The following is a 6274-nucleotide window of genomic DNA, read 5'->3' on the forward strand; positions in this document are numbered from 1 at the left end:
CATCCTCAGATGGAATTATCACTTTTTAAACTCATATTTTCATAGGGTTTGAGAGATTAGAGAGTGTTCTTCTTCTGTGAGGAATAGGGGAGAAAAAGAGTATTTTTAGTAAAAAAAAAAAATAGATATATATATATATATACACACACTAAAATCAATCCAAAAAATATAAAAATTTAGATCATAATCGGAATGGTTGTTACTAAACTATTAAATTCTACACATTTATATGAGCTTTGTTACTCCTAGCATTTATAACTATTTAAATGAAATACATTATCCTATGAATTATTATTTATTCTCACTGAGTACTTAAAGACTTAACCTCCATATTACTATCTATTGTAATTGCAAGAGCCAGGGTTCCCAAAAATAGAAAAGAAAGAAAATGACAGTGAATGATCCATCTTTTGCCGCAAATAAGTTATAGTTTTGTGTTTATGTAGTCTCAGTTATGTTCATCAGAGACGGTCTATCTAGTAATAATAAAATTAATAATGTCATTTTTAATATTTTATGTACTACTACATGATAAGAACGGTCTTATATTGTATCAAAGAACCATTTTGGAATTTTATTTTATATAAATTTCTCCCGCAAAAATTATTAGTTCAAATGATATATATGTTACTACCTACGTATAGGGCTGACAAAAAAATACCGAAATACCGTCATACCGCCTTTACCGTACCAAACAAAAATCAAAAATATCGAAAATTTCGGTATACCTTAAATTTCGGTACGGTATGATATCGTACCGAAATTTTTGGTAACGGTATCGGTATAAGATTTTCGAATTTTTGGTATTTCGATATACCGGAAATAAAATCGGTATACACGGTATACCGATATTTTTTTTTTAAAAAAAACAGTATAATAAATCGGTATACATGGTATCATACCGATACCGTACCGAATTTCGGTATTCGGTATGGTATCGGTATGGATTTATGTCATACCAAAATTTCGGTCCAAAATTTTCGGTACGGTATCGGTATCGAAAATTTCGGTATCCAAATTTCCGGTACGGTATGCGAACCACCCCTACCTACATACGACACTTCGAACAAGGACTCAATTCCTACAAGGAGTGTTGTTAGAGAATGTGGCATCTAACAACGGTTAGATACTGAGTCGAGTGCTATAGTAGCTCTAAAATATTTTTTAATTGTGTATTCACCCCCCTTCTGTCTACACACGCTCACGATCCTAACATGATATATTTGATTTTTACGATTTTAGTCTTCTATGTTACGTTATCAAATTTCAATTTTAGTTATCTATATATATCTGGTTTTTGACACTTTTAGTCTTTTATCATTGAAAGTGTTAATGTAACATTATATATGTCAGTGTTATATCAACACTGCATTGGTGTCATATCATCATCATGTTAAAGACTGAAATTTGACAATATAGAAGACTAAAATCGTAATGTAACAAACACGTACGATGAAAAATGAAATTTTTCATAAATTTAAATTTCATTGGTCTAATTATCTTTGCTCTGTTTGGACAAGTTACTTATATAATTTTTTAAAAATAAAATTTCATAAAATTTGTTTTAATAATAAATATGTGTCTAGACAACTATTCTATAAATTTTTTTTAACATTTCAAAACAATATTGTTCGTCATTGCCTTCCATAATTTCATTCTAAAAACATCTAAAAAAACATCTAATTTGTTCTTTAAAAACTATACCTTGAAGAACATATTTTGAAAAATATTTTTTAAAATCATTTTACAAAAAAATCTTGTCCATACACATATTTTAAGTGTTTTTCTTTTATAAAACACAAAAAACGTTTTTAATTAAAGTATACGTCCAAACAAAATCTTTATAATTTAATGATATTACATTGCTATATATTTTCATTTTTTTAGCTTTATAGATGACCAATAATTGTGGGTGGCATTACAATGATAGTTGCATGATGTTTGCGAGGTGAGAGGATTATAATTATCCATTTTTCAAGGGGGATAAATAAGAAATTTTACATGAAAATTTTTCGATAAAATTTAATTTTGGTTAATTTCCTACATATTCATGAATCATCTTATATTCTTGGTAATGTTTGGTAAGTGAGACAAGATAATTGTATAAAAAAATAATGTGGTTTAATTTTGATGCAATTGATTGAACAATGGGTATATATATTATATATGATTTTGTTATCTTGTGTACCTTGCACATTAGTATGCAAGGTAATATGGATGTCACTTGTAGATTTTATTTTATTTTTTTGAATTTTTTTTTTCAAACGTTCATTGTTCAAACAATTTTCGATGTTCGAGGTTTGAATCTCAAACGTTCATTGTTTTTTTTCGAACGTTCATTGTTTTTTTTAAACGTTCATTGTATGCATAGTATTTACACTTAAAAAAACGAGGCACAGTGAAACATAACTTGATAGTTATTAACTTAATTATTCGAGGGCTGGACTAGAAAAGCCTTATTCAGATTCGAAAGGAACAGCTATCATGTAACATACAACAAATGAACTACTTGGAAGGAGGTGGTGGTGGTGAGGCAAAGAGATTAGGGAAGAAACTGGAAAGATTGAATGGATTGATCACAAACGGGAATCCGAGATTCGGAACGCTTGGTATGGCTGGGATGTTTGGTATCAATGGTATTGTGGGTAGTCCTGGCCATAGCCACAGCAAACGACGGGCAGATTCACATTTTTCGACATAATTACTCGCCATGATCGCCATCGCAAAGAGAATCACAAGGCAACTGTATGCGTTTCTAGCCATATGCATGTATATTGCTTCAAGGTTGAAATAATGTATATATAGATACTTGAAAGTTATGCTTTATGTGGTGAAATTCTGGTTTTGACAGATGAAAATACAAGTGGGTTAGTGTTGGCCTATTTATAGACTAGTGGGAGTTCGATCTTCTTGTCACTAATTAACTTGGAATTTGATCTTGTTCGCAAGTGTCAAATTAAACATGTACGTGGCTGCCATGAATACCATATTTTTGCTTGCATGCCCAAAAAACAAAATTTAAGACGCCTTATTGAGAGGGGAATTATAATAATGAGCTTTCAAATTTTACAAGCAAGGACAAGCCACTAGCAAGAGTTTGGAATAATTTTATTGATTATATATGCATGCTAGCTACTTGTGTTTAAACTAGAACTAAATATGCAGGTTAAATCATGCCCGAACGTTGAAAAAGGGGTGGTTCGGTACGGTATACCGCATACCGTACCGAAAATTTTCGATACCGATACCGTACCGAAAATCTTAGGTATATTCGGTTTTTTTTCGGTACGATAAAGACGGTATGACGGCATTTCGATATTTTTTGCCAGCGTTGAAAAACTTTTAACAATTTTTCTAAGGCCCTGCCCCCATGGAATGTGCAGAATGAAACAACAACAATAATAAAACATAAAAAAAATTTATGTGATCGCCTCAATGGTCAATTTTGTGAAACAAATATCCATCTTCGACTCATGAAAAAAATTTAATATATAAAAAATATCCATCTCATACTCATGAAAAAAATTTAATATATATATCAAAATATTACTTTTCATTGCAGATGTGGATTTGACTGACCGGTATTGCGGGTATAAATTTTATGAAATCGTCTCACAACAAAAATATTCATCATGAATAATATGATATATATATATCCTACAACAACAACAACAACAACAACAACAACAACAACAACAACAACAACAACAACGATAATAAAATTAGAATTAAAGTTCCTATACTAACTAACTTTTAATTGATTTGATAGATCTTTATTTAAATTTATAATTATATCTCGCATATATCTTTATTAATGAAACTTTTTATTTTATTTTTAATTTATTTTCATGAAATAAAATTTTGTTTCAAATTTTTAATCCTATTTTTATTTATATTTTTCAAATCAAACAAAATTTAATCTATATTTTAGAATTTTTATACGTTCTATCAGTACTCTTTGAGAAAAAAATATAAAAAAACCATTAACTTGAAAATAGCAAAAAATATTATTTTTAAATAAATATTTCCACATGCAAATTACAAGCGCTAATAACGATAATAACGCGTACAAATGATCGACATTCATTTAGGTAAAACATCACAAATATTTGTTTGTGGGTAAATTTCATCCAATCGACACCCGTTGCGCTTCAAATTTGACTTGTTAAAACTTAATAGAGGATTCGGTATGGCAATGGTAGGAGCTAGCTAAGATTTGTACTAGCTAGATAGATACAATTATGCAACTATTAACACTCAACAATTAAAGTCAAAGTGATCATGAATTATGATCTAATTTGTCTATCTCTTGTGGATAAGATCAATGAATATAATCGATCCAATTGTGTTTAATCTTAATAATAATTATTTATTGAAACATTTTTTCAAGACTCATAAATTCAAAAAAATAAAAATAAAAAATAAGATCTACAATAGTATATCCACACAAAACTCAGACATCATTTAAAAAAACTCCACTTACATTTATACATTGTTTTTGATACTTTTTCCTAGTCAATACCAAAATTTCTATGTTCCTCATAATTTCCATATAAAATTCTATAAATTTCGATCAATGTAACAAAAAAATTATCATTTATCTGAGTCCCACTTCATTTTCAACTCTTCTTTTTCTTAATCTATACATATATAAATATATATATATTTATATATATGTACATTTATCTTATAAAAAATAAAATTAATAAATTTTATTTTAGTTAAATAGAACACTCTATATTTTATTTTTTTTTTTATCTCCTACTATTTCAATATATTAATAAATTTAAGAATCCAAAATTGCATAACATGACATAAAACAGCTAAGCCAGATAGAAACCCTGAACCTTAGAACAGAGCCTGTAGCTTTAGGCGAAAGACGATTTCAGCTAGCAGTTAGAACAACTTCGAAGAGTTCGTTCTATCAGCGGATTGATAGAGTTCGTTCTGATCGGCTCATGGTAAAATTTCTTATGTGTTCGATGTACACCTACTATGCCCACCACCATACCCACCAATAATGTGACACTATTCTATTGGATGTGATAAAGATGTGATAAACTGTAGGTCCAATAGAATAGTGCCACATCATTGGTGGGCATGGTAGGTGGGCACTTGAAAGAAACTCTATATATATATATATATATATATATATATATATATATATATAAGGGTCCGTTTGGAGAAATTGGGATTCCGCGGGCTTTCCAGTGATAATTGAAACCTAAGGTACCCAAAGATCTTATCTTTATGCATTTACTAACGTGTAATTTTAAGTGTCATGTGTAACCCAACGTGTAAGACTCCGTATACATATAGCATTATTCATGTATTATTTATCACATCACTAAAACCAAACGGTACCTTAATTGACTAATATTATTATTCATTTGCAACTTGAGAGATTTTTAAGTCTACTTTTGCTTAATTTAGTCAAAAGAATGCATATATATATATATATATATATATATATATATATATATATATATATATCAACAAATCCTAGTTTGAAACATGCATATTGCATACCACTCCGCTTACACTAACACCTAAATTTGAAACTTCGTTTACCCATTCCGCAAGGCATCCTAGTTCGTTGTTGCTGAATAATGAATAATGAAATAAGGCTACTTGTCATATGTTTGACAATATAATATGATGATATACTAAAAATCATATCATATTTTTATTTATATTTTATAAATATATCATATTATTGTATGAATATGTATGGATCAAGTTGATTTATATCGTAAAATTCTATATGGACTGAAACTTTTTCTATAAATAAGGAGTCTCTAACCCTTATTAAGACACATTAAACGTTCTTAGACACATCTTACATACGTTTTTACATGCCTTAAATATAATCTTAGACGCTCTTTTATACGCTTTTACAGTTTTCAATACTTCTCTTACACTTCTCATATATATGTCTTTTTCATACCTTGCAATTTCAAGACGTTTTCTATTGAATCATATATTGACTTGAGCGTCGGAGTGACATCGTCTTCGGGCTGTCAAAGTCATCTCAATTCACTACAAGAAAAACGGCCAAAGACAACGCTTTTTCCGCGTTGTTAATGTCCCCAAAAAAGCGTTGTCGTAGCCTGTGTTGTAAAAGACCACGCTCAAAGACAACGCGGAAAAAGCGTTGTGATTTTCGGAAAAGACAACGCTTAAAACAGCATTGTGGTATTTGGATACGACAACGCTTATAAAGCGTTGTCGTATCTATTAAAAGCGTTGTGGTATTTTGAATTTACAACGCTTT

This window comes from Henckelia pumila, chromosome 3 (genome assembly GCF_033568475.1).
Source record: "Henckelia pumila isolate YLH828 chromosome 3, ASM3356847v2, whole genome shotgun sequence".
In the NCBI taxonomy this organism is placed as follows: domain Eukaryota; kingdom Viridiplantae; phylum Streptophyta; class Magnoliopsida; order Lamiales; family Gesneriaceae; genus Henckelia; species Henckelia pumila.